General features: G+C 52.2%; 1 protein-coding gene across 3 annotated transcripts in view; it reads right to left on the bottom strand.

The window, feature by feature from the left end:
• SEMA5B (semaphorin 5B) overlaps window positions 1–17,954 on the bottom strand; it is a 118,497-nt gene extending 100,543 nt beyond the window's left edge. Inside the window, exon 1 of one of the 3 annotated variants that reach the window (XM_074330886.2) lies at window positions 17,494–17,954. The gene's annotated coding sequence lies outside the window, so the exon portion shown is untranslated. Of the gene's footprint in view, window positions 1–16,810; window positions 16,984–17,493 lie in introns of those variants that run through there. The other 2 variants (XM_088793762.1, XM_074330896.2) reach the window with 2 other exon arrangements.
• Between the last annotated feature and the right edge of the window lie 287 nt (window positions 17,955–18,241).

The following is an 18,241-nucleotide window of genomic DNA, read 5'->3' as shown; positions in this document are numbered from 1 at the left end:
GACAGATGGAATCCCTCTTTGGTGAGACCTGGGCTTCAATAGTTTTAAAAGCCACCTCCAACCCCGCCCGCACACACTCGCCCCGTACACCCCCAGTGATTCCAATGTGCTGCCAGGGAGGAGAACTGTTAAATTATATGTCCTCTCCCAAAATGGGCACAACAAAGGAAAACGGGAGACGGCCCAAGGGAAGTGCTACAGCTTGAATTTGTGCCTCCCCACCAAAGCATGGCACAGCAGGTATGTGGGGCAGTGACATCCCTCCTCCAGCCAATGCAACCCAGGATTAGAAGGGAGTCGCTTGGGCTCCTTTCCCCACAACCTAGACCGCTAGACAGCAGAGGACCAAGAAGTTGTGCTGCCCCGGAGCCCAGAAACACCCTGTCCCTCTCTTCCTGACATTTCTTCTGAGCTCTATTCTTGCCTTTTTTAAAAACACCCCAGTGTCCAGAGGGATGAGAAGGGACGCACCCCCACAGAGTGCTGTAGGTACTCAGGGAAGGGAAAGGCTGCTGCTGCTAATGGTGGGCCCTCTAGCTGGGGGGCTTCAAGGCCAACCGCCCAGGTCTGAGAAGAGAGGCAGGGCTTACCCTGGAGGAATGGGGAAGAACCCAAGGAGGCTAGCTCTGCTGGGTGTGGGGCAGGGAGCCCTCGGCAAGCCCGGAACCCCAGGGCTCAGGGCCAGGGCATCGAGAGTCCCAGGCTCCTCACACTGACCCCAGAGGCTGTGCACTGACAGGACAGAGCATGGAGTCTGCAGTTGGAAACAAGGGTTTGAAACTGCCTCTTAGTAGATGTGTGGCCTTGGGCACATTCTTTCCAGAGAATTCCTTCATCTCCAAAATGGGTATAACAGTGCCAGACTCAGAATTGCTTGTTACGGGTGTCAGAATTCAATGAGATCATGTACAAGAAAGCAATTAGAATGGTGTCTGGCAGAGGATTCAGTGAATGGAAGTTGCAGCCTCTGGGAGAAGAAAATAAAGATGTGAATACTCCTCTGCAACAGTAAAGCACGCCATTAAAAATGGGTTGTATCAATACCGTCATCATCATCATTTAGCCCAGAGCAAGTGAAGGTGCATTACCTGGGACTACAAAGTGTGGGCAAGCAGCCGAGCCTGTTCCTGGAGACATGGCAGACCCTGTAGACATGGCAGGCAGAGGTGTGGGCAGGGCTCAGCAGACTGCACTGGGACTAACTGGCGTCCTGCCCCTCCCAGGAACCGTTAGCTCTTAGAAGGCAAGAGCTACGCATTATTCACCCCCATCTCTCGAGCAGCCAGCACAATCCTGGCCCATGGTGAGGGCTCAAGTCTACAGTTGTGATTATTGGTCCTCCAGTCAGTCCGAGGTAAAACTGGAGAGGCGGATAAGCAGGTCAAGGAATTGAGTCTGTGAACTCGAAGAAGGTTGCGTCTGTTACACTACGGTGAGAGCTGTTAGAGCCCGAGGACTGAGCAGGTACCACCACCGGCGGCCCGATCCTGGGCACCAACGCCAGCCTCCACCTTCTCTTTCCCACTCCGACTCTTCCCTGCTGAACATGGGCCCACAGGTGGCTGCAGGAATCCTGTCACAGAGATGCTGCCACGATTCTCCACTTCACTGCAAAGATTTTCACCCACAGTGTAAACATTTCGCAAGGTTTTAACTAAGAACCAGGCAGAATTTTGGCACAGCCCCCGCAGAGCAAGCCCAAACAGGAGAAACACTGGTTTGTTTGGTGCCTCGAAGGATGGATCACCCTTGCGCACAGGCCACCCAGCAGCTCGAAGCCCAGCCTCCAACCACTGACCGCCACACCCTGATAAAAGGCACCAGGTTGAATCAGACCCATAAAATGGGACTCCTTACCACAGATAAAACAATCGGAGACCTGCAGTGAGTAGCGTTAGCTTTCTATCTGTGCTTTTGAGACGTGAGCTTCTGCAAATCCTTTCACCAACCTCATTACCCCACATCTCTGACACAAATACAGGGTAGGATTCAGGCTGTACATCTGGGCTGTGCAGCCACGGACGCCAGGTTATTCCCTCAAAGATGGGAGTAGGGACACCAGTCACATGGACAAGCTGTCCTGGGAGCCTGTCCTCAAGTGGGCAGGCCCAGAGGTCAGTGTTGAATGCACAGAAGGGCGTGGGTGGCTAGTAAGCCCCTCTCCTGGAACTGCTTGGCCCTGTCCACTGCAAGCCCTCACCTGTCAGGGCTGCAAGGGAACGGAGAGAGCCAGTGAGATAGGGAGTGTCACCTGGAGCCAGTTACTTAACTTCCAGAGCCTCAGTTTCCCCATACATAAGATGAAGGAACAACTCTTGGGATGGTCCCCTAGGGATGAGGAAGCACGTGTTTAGAGAGCAGCATGTCAGGCCTATTGAGCATCCAAGACACAGTCACCCCAATCTAGCCCCCTGGTCACACATGAGCATGCTCAGGGTTGTGCAGGCCCAACACAGGGACTGTGGGACATCCAGGGTTCAGCCCGGCCACTGATTTACCCAGATGTCCTGTACATATAAGAACATAGGAGGTGGAGTCTGGACTTTTGCCCAAGAATAGGGGGTCTGAATTTAGACCAGGATGAGAGGCGAGGCCTTCATAGGGCGGCAGACTCTGCTTCAGGCCTCTGTGAAATGAACCTCCCACAACCACCCACCCACCCCAACATACACAGGCACACATAGCCTGTGACTCACAGTGAACACATCCATCCTGGGGCTCCGAAAGAGCCCAGGACACAGGCTCCTGACAGAGGTGCGGGCCTTGGAGCAGTCCCTGGAGGGCTCAGGATGGCACTGGAGGCTGTGGCCCCAAGGAGGTCACAGAAGAGGGACCGCCTAGGAACCAGCACAGGGCTGGGCAGGAGGATGGGGGGTGACCAAGGTTGTGCCATGGAAGGGTAGGATGGCTTCCCAGAAAAGCTTTCCCACCACCTCCTGAGGACACAGAATGACCCAGAGAAACCCAGAACCCTGGGCCTCCCGGCAACGACAGCACTTCTGAACAACATTCCATCAGAAAAACACTACATACCCAAAATACTTGAAACCCCTAGTTTTCAACCTCCTTTCCATCATCAAATGCATTTCCTTGGTCCTGTCTGGCACTCCTGATCTATAGGTGCCTGCAGGCAGGCATCTAGCTACTGGGAGAGGCCCACTGTCCTGTAGAAAGAGCCTTTGCTTTGGCTTCACTGTGCCTTGTGTTCAAATCCTGCCTCCACCTCTACCTCTATGTGGTTGGACAATGTTACGGAAGTTTCTTAACCTCTCTGAAGTCTTTTTCTAATGTGCAATTGGGGGATAATCTCTCCCGATAGGCCTCCCTGAGAACTGAAATGAGAGACTGGTGCATAGTAGGTCCTCACACGTGGTAGCTGTCCTTGAGACTACAAAGCAGATCCCTCAGCATGTATCCCTGGGGCGGGAGCACTCATCCACCTCAGGGCTGCCTGTGCCTTCTGCCCCTCCCCACCCCCAGCCCACCCAGGCCCCGAGCCGATATGGAGCCCTCTCCCCGGGTCCTGCCCTCTCAAGGAGAGGAGTTTCTGAAGTGGAAACTGCTTCAGACATTTAACCCAGTGTGACAGTCTCGGAGCAATCCTCTCTCCCAGCAGGACCAGGCTGTGGAGTGTAATTAAAGCCATGGGTTAATTAGGAGTGGCAGCCATCTTGCCAAGAGCAGCCCCTCGCAGCTGCTCATCCTGCATCCAGAGTCTCAGACGTCCAGGATGCAGGAGCCACAGCACCGCCCCTGAGGCCTTGGAGTCGTTGTGTTCTCCACCCCTCCACCCCCGTCCATCTCTAGCTAAGCCACGCCAGAGTTGCCGTCATCAGCTGTGATAATTTCCCTGGCAGTTCATACTCAGGAAGCTTTTCCTGCAGTCTAACTTAAATTCTTCTGTCTACAGCTTGACAGAGGGAGGGGGGAGAAGCGACACGAATGTGAGTTTGGGCTTCAAGGAAGGGGCCCTGAGAAGTGTCCCTGAGAAGGGCAGAGCCTTGAGGCCTCCCGCTCCAACCGTAAGGAGATGATGGTGGGAGCTTCCTGCAGGATGGAGCCAGGGGTGGTGGAGGCAACGTGATGGATGAGGGGAGAGGGGGAATGGAGAAGCGCTGAGAGGCAGCTGGCCCACGTGGGTGGGAAGCCTGAGATTAGCTTACTAGTTACCTAATATCTCTGTGTCTCAGTCAGCCCATCTGTAAAATGGGGGTAAAAACTCACACCTATTCTTAGGGCTTTCATGAATTAAAACACACAACAGCTTTTTAAATGGCCTGATACAATATAAGTTCTCAGTAAACTCTAGGAAATCATAACATTCCATCCTCTTTTGGAAATTGCTCAGACTCCTAGGACTGCTTCCTTCCCCGTTTCTCTCAGACGCACTCCTTCTTCTCCATTCCAATGGCCTCACTGCAGTCCTGGCCCTCGTCCCCATGTGCTGGGCCCAGTTTGTGACCTCACCTCCCCACCCTCCCCCTGGGGCTCCATCTCCCCCACTACATCACACTCCAGCTCACAGCTCACCCGTCCACTCTACAGAGGACCGGTTTGTTTGGCAACAAAAGTACCTCAGGCTCTTAGGTACTTTTCCAAGTGACCTGCTTTACTAAAAGGAACTCATTTAATTCAGTTCTCACGACGACCCTCTGAAGTAGGTACTATGGCCACTTTACAGATGAGGAAACTGCGCTTCAGATAGGAGAAATAATTTGCCCAAAGTCACGCTATGAGCAAAGGGTAGAATTCAAACGCAGGTCTGTGTGGCTCCAGGCTGCCTTCCAACCAGACTCCTCAGCAAAGCATCTGAAGCCTTCAGCACCGAGCGCCTCTCCCTGCCCCCGATCTCGCCCGATGCATGTGCCCGCCCACAGCCAGTCCAGACCGATGCATGCTCCTCACCTTCATATACACAATCGCCTTCATGGAGTCAAAGAGCAAGAATAGAGAGGAGAGAAGGAGAGACTTTAGGAATGAGAGGAGTTTGGGAAAGAGAGGAGCTGGAAGGGAAAAGCATGCTGAGAGGGAACTAACGTGGTGTCCACACATTTGGGGGACTTCTCTGGCGGGCCCTACGGCTCTGTCTCCAGCGTGCCGTGGGATTCCACAGTAAAGGAAAGAGTGAGAGGAGGCCCAAGCCAGAGGCTGGTGAAAGGACTGCTAAAGCTCCAGCTGCTCTGAATGAGTTCAAGCCACTTGGCCCCGGCCGCACATCCCAGGGACCCGGAACATGCAAATGAGGCTGAGAACAGCTGTGGGGAACTCGCAGGAATCCTGACAGGATCCTGGCAAGCGCTGGAGGGGCCGGGAGGCCTCAGACAGGCCGCACAGTCCTCCCTTCCAGAAGGGGTCTGAGGTGGTTTCTGCAAACCACAGAGAGGGACAACTCGAGGTGCCGCCTGAGGAAAATTTCTTGAAGAGACTACAAATGAAGGGTGGTGGGCACTTGTGAAAGGCGGCTGAGATCACAGGCAGACAGTGTGTGTTCAGTAATAAAGTCCTGTCAGGCAAAGCTCATCTCCTCTGTTGACAGGGTCACCAGACTGGCAGACAAGGGAAATGGGGCCCCATTGATTTTGAAAACATCTGACAAGCTCTTCCTGAAACTGTTGCGTACAAGCGAGAGAAAGGAAGCTAGAAGGTGGTAGAATTAATGGGCCGTGTAGCTGGTCGCACAACAGTACCCAGGGGGCACTTACCAGAGGATCAAGTCCCCTTGGCAGGAAACGTCCAGGTGCGCATGGTAAGGTGCTGACCTAGCCCACTACATGCAACATCTTATCAAACCCTTAGACCAAAACATGGGAAGCACTTGCCGCTGGGGGCATCAGCAGATATACTGGAGGTCGGACACAACATCCAAAATATCTCAATCAGCTAGAGAGATAGACTGAACTTAGACAGGATAAAATGAATTAGGGAAAAATGCAGAGTCCCAAACATAAGAACAAAAACGCTACGGCACTGTTCTGGGTTGAACTGTGTTTCCCAAGCTCATACATTCAAGTGTTAATCCCCAGTACCTCAAAATGTGACCTTTCTTGGAAATAGGGTTGCTGCAGTTGTCATTAGTTAAGATGAGGTCGTACTGGAGGAGGATGGGCCCCTGATCCAATATGCCGGGTTTCCTTGTCAAAGGGGTAAATTCGGACACAGACTAACACACAGGGAGATTGCCATTCACAGAGGAACACAGAGATCAGGGTGGTGTTTCTACAAACCAAGGAATGCCAAAGATTGCCAGTAAACCATCAGAGACTAGGGGACGGGCAGGGAACAGATTCTCCCTCATATTCCTCGGAAGTAACCAACCCTGCCGACACCTTGATTTCAGACTTCCAGCCGCCAGGACAGTGAGACACTACATTCCCGTTGTTCAAGCCACGCAGTTTGTGACACTTTGTTACGGCAGCCCTAGCAAACTAGTACAAACACAAGGTCAAAATTGGAAGATAGGGCTGAGTCACAGATTATGTTAAAGAGACCTGGGGGTATTGGTTGGCTGTAAGATCAGTAAAAGTCAGCAGGGCCAAGTAGTTGCCAAAAATAGCCAGGGCAGAATGGAGGCTGCATTAATAGCGGCTGTGGTACCTGTGTTGGTGAGGGCGTGCTGGCCAGCATCCCCTGAAGGATGGGGTTTTGTCCTGGTGTCCTCAATTTAAGGCCAGTGGAAGGGCGTTCAGAGTCCTGTGCCTAGAGATGATGATAAGTCAGAGGAGGACAAATGGAAGTAAGGAAGAGGTGGAAGGCAACTGGTCTCCAATGTTTGAAAAGCTGTGGCATGGACATGCCTGGGTTTGCCTGAAACGGAGGAAGAGGGGAAGCCAATAGGGAGAGACACAGACTTCAGAGAAATATAAGAACTTTCTATTAGACATTGTTGACTAAAAATTGAATGGCCCAGCTGTGGGCAGATGAGCTTTCTGTCTCTGAGGAACTCAAGACCCCACAAGCTGACCCCTCTGTAGGAACGTGTACGGGTGACTCCAGTGTCCTGCAGTACCAAGAAAGGGCCACTCCCATTCCGCACCTGGCTCGACAGCAGCAACTCAGGCTTCTTTCCCATTTAAACTGAGAGGCTAGCACAAGGCGTTTTAGCCCCAAGGCCTTTCACTGATGGCTTTAGCAAATAAAATTGCACGCTAAGGGCAATGAGTCTAGACTCGGTTTGGTAAGAGCCGAGTCCACTGGAGGGACGAACCTGCTCATGCTCACAAGCACAGGGGTCCCAGGAGGATGAGGGGTGGCAAGGAAAGTGGCCCTGGCTCTCCACTGTCCAGGGATGGAGGGAACTGGCAGCCCAAGAGTTAACCGATCCCTCACTTGAGGGAGCACCGCGCTGGTGGGTGCCATGAGGGATACAAAGGAGCCTACAGCCAGGCCTGTCTCCAAGGGGTTTGGGAAGACAAGCTTCTGTAGGAGAGGCAACTCGATGCTAATGAGATGGTTCTTCCCAGGAAGACCTGCAGCACAAGCAGTGAGCATCTACCTTAGCTCTGCTACTTCATTTCATCCTCCCTCAAACTCATCCTCCCTCCTTTTGCAGTACGAAAAGGAGACACGGAGAGGGAAAGGAACTTACACAAAACCCACAACCAAAAACCAGTCCAGCTGGGTTTGAACCCAAGTCTGTCTCATCCCCAAGCCCACGCTCCTTCCAGGTTTCTACACAGCTTCCCAGGAAAGGACTGCAGGTTGTAGAAGCGCCACGAGCACCCAGCCACAGAAGGACCCTCCCAGTGAGGTCTAAAGCAGTGTCTCAAACTTCAACATGCGCCGGAATGGCCTGGAGGACTGGTTGCGGCACAGGCTGCGTGACCCCACCCCAGGAGTTGCTGAGTCAGTAGGTCTGGGGTTCAGCCCGAGAACTGTCGCATTCCTAACAGGTTCTGGCAGTGCTGGCAGCTGCTGGTCAGGGACCTCAGTTTGAGAACCACTGTTCTATAGCAATCAGGAAAGGAAGCCGTATCCTCCAGACTCAGAGCCAGACAGAGGCAGAGGTGTGCAGCTGGGCTGATGGTGTCCCCGGGCAGGAGGCCCCAACAGCGTCTCAGGCAGCAGGACTGCCTGCCAGGACTGCTTCACTAGAACCCACCTGGATGGGGAGATGCTCATTCTGAAAACTCCAGCTTCCTGGATTTTCCACCCTGGAGTCTCCTAGTTCTCCCAGGCTGATGTGTTCTCTTCTACAGGAAGTTCTGCTGCTTCTGCAGTCAGCCCTCAGGACCCCCCCCCCCCCCCAGGGTTTTCTCCCTCCTTCAACAGTCTGCTTTCACCAGACCTTCTGTGCCTGGGTTTTCCAACCCCCTCCTCATGCTGGACGCCTTCCACTGAACACACCTGAGTTGGTCAGGGTCCCTCTAATATCCATGCCCAGAAATGAGGAACAATGACCAGGGGGAACCTAATCTGGGCACTGCACTTCTCTCAGTGCCCTATAAGCCTATGAAGTCTGCGCACAATTAAACCCCTCAGATCTTTTACTCAGGATCTGCAGCCAAATCAAGGCGGCCCCACCCCCTTGTGAACTTGAGTAATTAATTTCTGCAATCTAAATGCAACTTTCCATCTGCCCGTTAAATTTCATCTTGTTGGTTTACACCCAGCATTCCAGTCTGTTGAGATCATTTTGAATATTCCGTCTTTTATAGGAGCTGCCCGTCATAGCCTTGTCATCAACAAATCTGATAAACTCGCTTACTCTAGTTTCATCCAAGTCCCGGATAAAATGTGCAACTTCATTTTTCAGAATCTCACCTGCCACAAACCATCTTCCCCCTTGGAATCGCTAATCATATCATAATACCCAAAATCAGACTTCCTACAGTCTAGGGAAGGTCTCTGGGCATGTCATTTCTTTCCTTGGCTGTTATTAACACCAGGCTGACATGGTGGCTTTCATCTGAGCACTGTCGCATGACCACCTAGTTGTTGGTCATGGTCAGAATCAAATCACAAAGACCATTCGGTTGCTATTTCTTTACCTTCTAGGCAATGACAATGTTACAGAGACAAGAATGCAAAAATGTATCCGATTCTCCACTTTAAACAGTATTTGACATCCAGCAGAAGTCAGGCTGCCTATCCCCCCATCATTACTATAGCATGCCGCCCTGACAGCTTTATAATCCAGACTGGGAAAGTAGCATCCAAATTCTTCCGACTGGGTGGAGAAGCTGTCATAGGGATATGTCATAACTTGGACCTGCTCTGTTGCAAGGCATGCTGGGATCTTGGCAGCTGGTCAGTGAGGAGGCAAGAAATGTTTTCTGGCATGGGGTCCCGGGAGAAAGGGGTGAGGACAGATTCAAAGAAGTGAAAAGGAAAAGGGGGCCTTGATGAATAGCATCCCCATTCTTCCGCCATTCATATGTGAGAACTGCCCTTCTTCTGCTGGAGAAAGGCACAGTACATGTCCACGGGGTGCTGATGGAGTATTTGTGAACAACTCGTTAATACCATGAGGCCAGGATTGAGAAAGGTACATGTAGTGGTTAAATGTGTAGGCTCTGAAGCCAAACAGTCTGGATTTACATCCCAGCTCTACCACTTACTAGCTCTGTGACCTTGGGCAAATTGTTTTTATCTCTCAAGGTTTCAGTTTCCTCATGTGGAAAGTAGAGACAAAAATAATACGTGCATATAAGGCACATGAGGATCAAAAGAGATAACGCATGTACAAAATTTGGCAGGCTGTCTGGTACATAGTAACAGCTCAATAAATAATAGCTGTTATTATGGAACAATAGCTTGAAGGCACTGAGTGCTGTTCGTTCCGGGGCTGGAGGAACGAAGAGGAAAAGGCTAAGAAGGTGAAGGTGAAGGAAGAAATTAAGACGCTGGGGGTTAGGGGCAGCAGAGCAGTGGAGCTCACCTGAGGGGCAAGGCAGCGACGTGTGGAACAGACCTGAAGGCGGAGCCTAGGCACAAGGTCAAAGATTCAGACCTTCAGGTCAGGGAGGGAGAAGCAGCCCCTTTGAAGCCGCAGAAGAGGTCAGTGAAAAGTTTGTTTCTCAGCTCTGAATGCAAAATTTTTTTATTGATATAGGAAGTCAGTCAAAAATCATCTAAATGGTCCATGTTAAAAGAAGCATAAATACTCCACTCCTGGCAACTTGTTTTGAGCGGAAAAAAATCATCCCTCACACAAAGGTTTACATACAAGGATGTCTGCTGCAGCATTATTTATCGTAGTACAAAAATGACTCACAAACTACATATCCAACCCACAGGGGATTCACTAAATAACTTACAGAACAGCCACGTGATGGAACACCAGGCAGCCATTAAAAAGCCCATTTTAGAAAAATACTTAGGACTTGGGAAATTATCACAATATATTATTAAATGAAAAAGGATGGTTGCAAAAGAGCACAGACGGTGCAATCAATTTTTGTCGTATACATATCTAGAAGGAAATATGCAAAAATGTTGAACGAATGTGTATTATTAGGTTGGTGCAAAAGTAATTGCGGGTTTTGTCATTTTTTTTTTTTAACCCTTTAAACTGCAATTACTTTTGCACCAACCTAGCACTTTTATAAATGTTTTTTAAGAAAAATGACCACAAAGAAGTGATACAAGAAAGGAACTCCCATAATCTGCTTATGATAGAAAGTGATTACATGCAGACCACAGGACCACAAGCAGTAGCTATGATCTGAACGTCAGGAATGACTGGCTGTTGGCGAAGAGACTGCACTGCCACTGGGGTGAGGCCAGGTGGAGCCCAGGGAAGATTTAGGACAGTGGCTCTCAACCCTGGCTGCGTGTTAGAAGCTGCAAAAATACCAATGCCCAGGTCCACCCTCAGGGATTCTGACTTCATTACGGTCTAGGATGGGACTGGTCATCTCTATTTTTTTCAAAGCTCTTCCAGTGATTCTAATCGGAGCCAGTGACTTAGTGTTGAGCTGGACCAAGTTCCTGTTACCTGCATAGAGGACCTTGCTCTCTAGATGAAGCCCAGTGTGCGAAGGGAGACTCACTCTGGAAGCTAGAGAGAAGCTGAACGGGAACAAGTGGCCCCAAGGCCCTTGCTCTATGCAGGAAAATGACACTTAGTCGGGGACATTCACAGAAGTGCTCCTTAGAGCTGACCTGTTTGGGAGCTTCTGCCACAAGGACACGGCTCTCCACTTAGACTCCTGATGGGGCCAGCTGACTCCACAAACTGCAAGTGCAGGTGGCTCAACAAAAAGGAGAGGGGAAGGAAACCAGGATCTTGGGAAATCTACAGGGACCAACTCTGCAGAAGCCTGAGCTAGTGGTATTTTCCTCTTCTGTCCTGCTTTTGGGCAGAAACACACTCTGGCCAACAGAGCCATGTGTCACCCTTATAGGCAATCCGCTTTGGGTGGATGAGGCCTCTCAGAGGTCTCCGAGTTTCCCCCAGGCGCCTGGCGGGAAGAGGAGCAAGAGGGAACATGCTGCTGGAAACAAAAGTTTGTATTAAATGATAAGATCTCCCCCAGACTTTCACTGCAGGTATAGAGTTACTCAAGGCACCAAAAGAAGGGAAAGAAGAGGCCTGGGCCGGGTGCTTTACACACTGGATGCATCCATTCCTGAATAATTAAGAGCCAACTGCAGCTCTTTTGTAATTCTTAAAGTGGGTCTCCTGACTGGCCTTCAGGACAATGACCAGGGCAGTATGGAGGTAGTTTTGACTCAGGAGGACCGGTGGGGTTGGCAAGTACAGATGGATCTAAATTGTTACTCCACCGGTCATTTCCCTGACATTTTCTCCCCAGGGGCAGCCTCACATCAACTCTGGCAGAAGAACAGAGCTACAGATAATCCAAAATACTGGATTCTCAAACCATAACACAGCTTTGCAATGCGTTGCATCTATGTTTATAGGTGGATGCATGTCAGTATATTTACCCACACACACACATACACGTATAAAGCAATATACAGCAGATGTACCTTCCAAATGATGTTTGGCTCACATGAAGGCTAAAAGGAAAAAGCACTCTCTGAAGACGATGTGACTGGCAACCAGGTGGGTTACCAACAGGAGGGCTAGATGGTAACTTGAAACTAGCCTGAGACTAAACACCCCCCATAAAGAATCCACAAAAAAAGGGAATGAGCCACTCTTGGAAAATCTCCATTCAAACCACTGGCTTTGAGGGCCAGAAAGGGCCTTTGGGTTCATCGGACACCTCATTTTCATAGGTGCGAGTATGAATTTGGCAGAAGCGCTCCAGTGGGGAAGGCTCCCTCGGTTCTAACCCAGCCTCCTCCTTGGGGAATTTAAACCTATCTCCTCTAATTTGATCCTCAGAGGACTGGCAGAACAGATGGTCACCAGTCATACTCCAGGACCAGCTCTTCCTATCACAGAAGAGGCCAGCCAAAGATATTCTTGGTTCAAATGCAAAGATACTCCGATAAAACTGACAGGACTTCAAATTCAAATGAGTTCCAGGTGCACATCTGATTAAGTCACCCTCAATAAACGCAGATCGATGAGGGCAGTGTCACGGCAGGACTCAGCACACACAGCACTGACGGCTACGCTTTCATTTGCTCAGGAAAAAGCCCAATGGAACCCTTGTCCTGTAGTTTTAATTCAGAGAGTGGGGGAGGATGAGCAGCCCAACTGCTGGGAAATGTCCTCAAGGTCACTTTCCCAAACCCAGTCTCTGTCCCAGTGGTCCCTCCTCCAGCTTCCCCCAGTGCCCAGCAGCAAATTGGATAGGAAACCATCTTTTTTCCCTTCTGTTCCACTCCAAAGCTACCAAGCGTAGCAATTTCTTATTGGTAATCCCCTGACTAGTGTCAGAATTAAAGAGTGCATTCTGCAAGGTTTATTTTTCATCTCTTATACTCACGAAAGCAAAATACTAAAGAAGGGAGGGAAAGTGACATGGCAGAGCCACATAACATTCAGCACCACCTCCCCAACCCCCCTTCCCTTTCGGAACTCTGCTCCCAGCTGGAACTTTTCCCTGCCACTTTCTGGCATTCAAGCCTGTTTGTTATATGGGAGATTTCTTCAGAAAGAAAGTCTTGGAGATTCCTCCATCAGAGACAGAGAATGGCATACACAGAGATCCCTTTCCAGCTTACCCATCAGGGAGCCATCTCCTCAGCTGAAGCAGATTGTCATTAAACCAAAAGTCGGAGAGAGGGAGGTTCACAAAAGTATAGCACTATGCTAGTGAAATTCCGGGGTTGCCCACACACACTGTAAAAGAAAGGCTCATTCAGTCAATTCAGTGCAACTCCATTAGTCAAGATGCTTGCTTTGGCCTCTTGTCATACATTACAGACCAAGTTAGTTAAGCTTTGTCATAAATTTGAGACCCACTTAGTGATGGCTAAACTCAAATACAGAGATCTGAATGTGAAGAAAGCCCATTCACGTGATGTAGCTATTTGCAATACACACTCACACGTACACAATACACACAGAGTCACCCGTTGATGGAGACATAGGCTAGTAATCAAGGTGACTGGATGAGGCAAAGGATGGTTCCAGGACCCACTGGGGTTCAGATCCTGAAGTATAAATAACCAACACTCCCTCCCAACAGTTCTCACTCCCAGATCTTCGGGTGCCTGGCTTTGCCTCTGTCCACACCACAGAGACAAGGCACTAGCCCTCTCAGCCCTCCCCGCCAAACCCTAGACCCCAAGTCCTTTAGGCAACTCCACGTTAATTGTCAGGTCACCTAGACAAACCCACCAGGGAAAGCAAATAAACAAAAAAGACAGTCAATTCCATTACCGAAATTGAGGCAACGCTAGTAATTGTGTTCTCCTGGTCATGCTGATTCACCTACATCCAGGGAGATCAGAGACATGTCTTGTCTGCTGTTGTTTCCATTGCTTTTAGCGCAGTGTCTGGCACATAGTAGGTACTCAGTAGATGAAAACATGTGAGTTTATTGTCAATGTTGGTCTCATTTACCTCGTACTCAGGCAATGACAAAGCTAACACTTTAGGACCATTGGGGAACATCTGACTGCTGGGGATATGGGTGGTGGAGCATCCGAGCTCAGCCCTGGGTCTTTTAAAGCAATATGACATGGCGACAAGCATTTCTAATCAAGGATCTTGTCTTTGGCCTTCTGTGTCCATTCTATCACCTCAGTCCTCAATGGAAGTAGTGAATTGGTCAGAGTTACTATCTTGACTTTCCCTGTGGGATATAGGAGGGCGACCAAGACTAAGTAAAAACAGGAATGTCATGGTCAATGTGGAGAATTACTGGACCCGACAACATCTTCTTCCCAAGCACACATATACTCCATCCACCAATCAGCCTTGCCAGGCTGCTCCTCCATAAATGTCTGCTATCCCTCTGCCCCCCTGCCAGGGGCTCCCCTTCCCTTTTAGACCCACACTGGCTCAGGGCTTTATATTCCTTGGGATCCTCAAACATGCTAGATGAGCTTCTAGTCTTTTCTCATCCAATCCCTGCATAAAGCTTTACTATATTAGGGGGAAGCAAAAAGTCATGGTTGGATTTTTTTTTCTTTTTTCTCTTTTGTAAAGAATAAAATTGGCTTATAATCACTGGGTTCCAGGAGTGGAGGTGGTGGGAGGAGGGGCAGGAAACCTGAGTGCCAGTCCTTGTTCTGCATCTGGAACCTTGTATCAATTGATGTGAGATGCTAGATTTCTATAAGACAAGATGGCTCGGCGACCTCAAGGAACTCATCATCTCATAGAAGAATCCTAGTGGGTCCTGGGAGTAAGGGTGAGCTGGGGAGTCCACCAGGTCAGAGGTAGAACCAGCCTGTGGAGTGTTCCAATCAATCCCCAAGGAGACCTGATAGTAATGTACACACAAAGAGATGCGATCACGTCTTAGAATTGTAATTTCTTGATTGGTAGGTATAGGAGTTCAGAATGCTCAAGGGCTACACATTGGTTTTGTCAGGACCATTTAATTGACCAGTTTGCCTTTGAACACCAACTTGTCCCCAGGCCAGCCACTCTAACAGTCAGCACACAGTTACCTGCCTGCCCTCTGTAGGCACTGCAGTTTGTGACTCCCCTGACATATCAATCTCCAAGCCCTCTTACAGCTTTGAACCTCCATAAGTGACTAACAGAGGGGCTTTAGAACAATCCAGGAAGGGTACCCCAAGACACAAAAGCTTCTGTGATTCCTCCAATCCAGCTAAGAGGTGGCAATCCACAGAACCAGCCTGGGTCTTTTGGCTTCTCTGCCTTTCTGGTCTGGCTCTAGAAGCAAGCGCAGCTCTCAGTCCCACCTGAGGCAACAAGCTCTCTTCCCCGGGTCTTCTCCTAAGCCCTAGGTCACCATTTGGCACTTAAGCCCTTGCTGGCTTGTACTGCCTGTGCATGTTTCTGTTCATGTTCTCCCTCCCCAAACACACACAAGCTGGGGGATGTAGCAGCCTCTCTGTGCATGGGCCTCCGCACTGTATCTACCAGCACCCAGCACAGCACGTTACACACACTAGGTGCTTAAGAAGTGTTTGCCGTCCACAGTGATGAAAATGCTGCCTGTTGTCAGGTCTGGAGGAGGAAGGCTCTGGCATGACTCCCTGGAAAGAGAACAGAGATGGAAGATCTGCCACCCCCTCCCAAACTGGTGGTGGTAGCTATTGATTTGCAGAAAGGAGTTGCCTACGCCCACACATACACACACCTTTCCCAACCTGGCACAGCCAGAAGCAGCCCTTCTTCCTGTGCAGTCTCCCAAAACAGTTCTTCCTGCCCTATGGGTGACTCACTCTCTCTCTTTGATATTTTATCCCCCTTCCTCCTCCGTTGGGAATCTAGATTTGGGGCAGGGTACTGGAGGTTTTTTCCAAGCTGCTTCTAGATTAATCTGTCCCCCCTTTCCTAGCGAGGTCCATTTCTCAGCCTCAAGTTCCCCTCTGCCCCTTCCTCAAGGTCATCTATCCCGGTTCAGATGAGGTGAGAGGCTACTTTTGAATGTCAAGAAGAAATGGGGTGAGGGGGTGAGGAGGAGGGGAAAAGAATAGCCTAAAAGATGAGGGAAAGTGGGGGTGGGGAAGACTGGGAGGCGGACATGGAGGGCTCTGAAGAGAGGCGCCTCTGCCTAAGCAGAAGAAAGAGGCCCAAGTGTGGGGGGTGGGGGGGGGGTGCCTGAGAAATGTGGAAGAAGATTGGATTCTCTAAGGGAGGAGGGAAAATATGGCGGGTGAGGCCAAAGAAGGTAGGGTCGTGTTGGGGTCTAGATGCAGGCAAGCTTTCAAACCGCCCCCCACCCCCACCCCCGCCTGGCCAATCCCAGTTGCGCTGGCTCCCGCAGAGCCAGGAAAGAGCGCGTCCCGAGGGCGGGCAGCCCCTCCCGGCTCACGCCGCTGTCGTTCCCACCGCGTAAAGCCTGGAGGGGATCGCAGGGTGGGGCACGGTCCGGCGATTACGTCTCCGCATCCAAACTGGGGGCTCACTGCAGCGGGGCGGAGCGGGCCCAATGACCGAGGACTGGGCACCGGGGATGGCGAGGAGGCAGGAACCGCGCTTCAGGTGGCTCCTCCTTGTAGTTTAAAGTTTGCAGCAGCCTAAGGAGCCGACTCTGCCCTCCCTCTGACACTGGCCCGCAGCTCCGCTCCGCCGGGTCGCTTCAGCTTCGCCCTCTTCCTCCGCGGGTCCAGCCCCCACTTCCCTCTGGGCTCCCGCCCCGCTCGGGTCCTAGATCCCCTCTCCAGTCTCCATCCCTCCCTGTGCCCGAGCGCCCCCCGCTCCCTCCCTCCGAGCTGGAGCTCCAGCACGACGTGAGCGGAAAGTAAATGGGCAGCCCCAACCACAAAGACAAATTGCCATGAGAAAAATAAATCAAGAAATCACCGTTCGCGTCCCGGTTCCCGCCGCCGCACCCCTCTCCACTGGCCCAGGCGGGAACGCCCGGCACCGGGGCGGCTGCGTCTGGGGCCTGGCAGAGCAGAGTTTGGACTCCGCAGGGCCCTGCCACGGGAGGGGGACGGGGAAGAATCCCGGCCGGGGCCCCACAGGCAGCGGCGGAGCAGGGATGTCCCGGAGCGCGAGATTTCACACGCGCGCAAGCCATGCGTTCCCACGCGCCTCGCCGCCCACACTCTCCCTCCACCCGGTTTACTCGCGGGCTCTCGCTCAGCCTCCATCTCCGCGCCAGTATCAGCGCCTCCTCCCTGCTCTCTCCCAGCCTTTCATTCGACCGTCCCCTCCTCCAGGCCCGGGCCCGGGTCCCCATCGCTTCTGTAGCCCAGACGTGCCGACCGCGGCCATGCGAGGGCCCTGTGCAGCCCGACCCAGAGCGAGCGGGCGGCGGGAAAGCGGAGTGCCGAGGGCGCCCAGGCCGAGGTGGCAGAGGGCGGCGCGGAAGCCCAGGGACCCCTCTTTCCTACCGCCCGCAGCCTCGTCATCTAATTCCAACTTGTCAGCCCTTCTGGGTCCCCACTCCCTTCCCACGCCTCTCCCCACTGAGTTGCTGAAGTTTGCAACTTGCAGCCCCAGCCCGCGCAGGGGAAGCTCCCCAGGCTCCCGAGACTCACCTCCGGGCTGCGGGCGCAGGTGCCCGGTTCCCGGTGGCTCCCGGGTCCAGGAGCGATGGAGGCGAACCAGGAGGGCGGGCCGCGGGTCTGGAAATGGGGCGGCCGCGCAGAGTCGGCCCCCCGGCCCTCGGCTCGGCGCTCGGGTGCAGTCCCGACCTGGGTCCGCGCCCACTACTCTTGGGTATCTCCAGCAGCCGCTGGATGCGCGGCTGACCCGCCCGGCTCCGCGGAGCTGGGCTCTTGCAGCAGTCCCCGCGCTCCAACTAGCTCCCCACCGGGTGCGCGGGTGAGAGCCGGTAGGCGGAGACCTAGGCATCTGGAGAGAGGGAGAGAGAGGCGGTGGGGGAGGAGTTGGGAGTCAGAGGAGAGGAGGGGAGAGGGAGCGAAAAGGAGGAGGGGGTGGAGGAGACCTGCCGCGGCGGGCGCATCACCCGCCAGCCCCCAGGCGCGCGCACGAGCGCAAGAGGGCGCCCTGCATCTCCAAGTCTTCCGCTCGGCGGGATGCTGGGCCCTCGCCTGCCCAGTGTGTCTTATCCGGAAGATGGACAGAAATCCCGCTCCTCAGTCGGCAGTGGAGCTCGAGACCCTGGTCTCCGAGCACTTGCTACCCTTTGCCACATCCTGCCTTACGGTCCTCGGTAACCCCCATCTCGAACATGACTTCCTCCCGGGGTCAGCCTACCCGAACCCTACCCACCCAACCTTTGGGGCCTGAAGATAGTCTCCCTTCCCCACCCCAACCCGGGCC

The sequence above is a fragment of the Rhinolophus sinicus genome, chromosome 17 (genome assembly GCF_057876585.1).
Source record: "Rhinolophus sinicus isolate RSI-liver-muscle chromosome 17, RSI-T2T, whole genome shotgun sequence".
NCBI lineage: Eukaryota > Metazoa > Chordata > Mammalia > Chiroptera > Rhinolophidae > Rhinolophus > Rhinolophus sinicus.
Note: the sequence above shows the minus strand (reverse complement) of the source record. Positions and strands in the feature narration are given on the sequence as shown.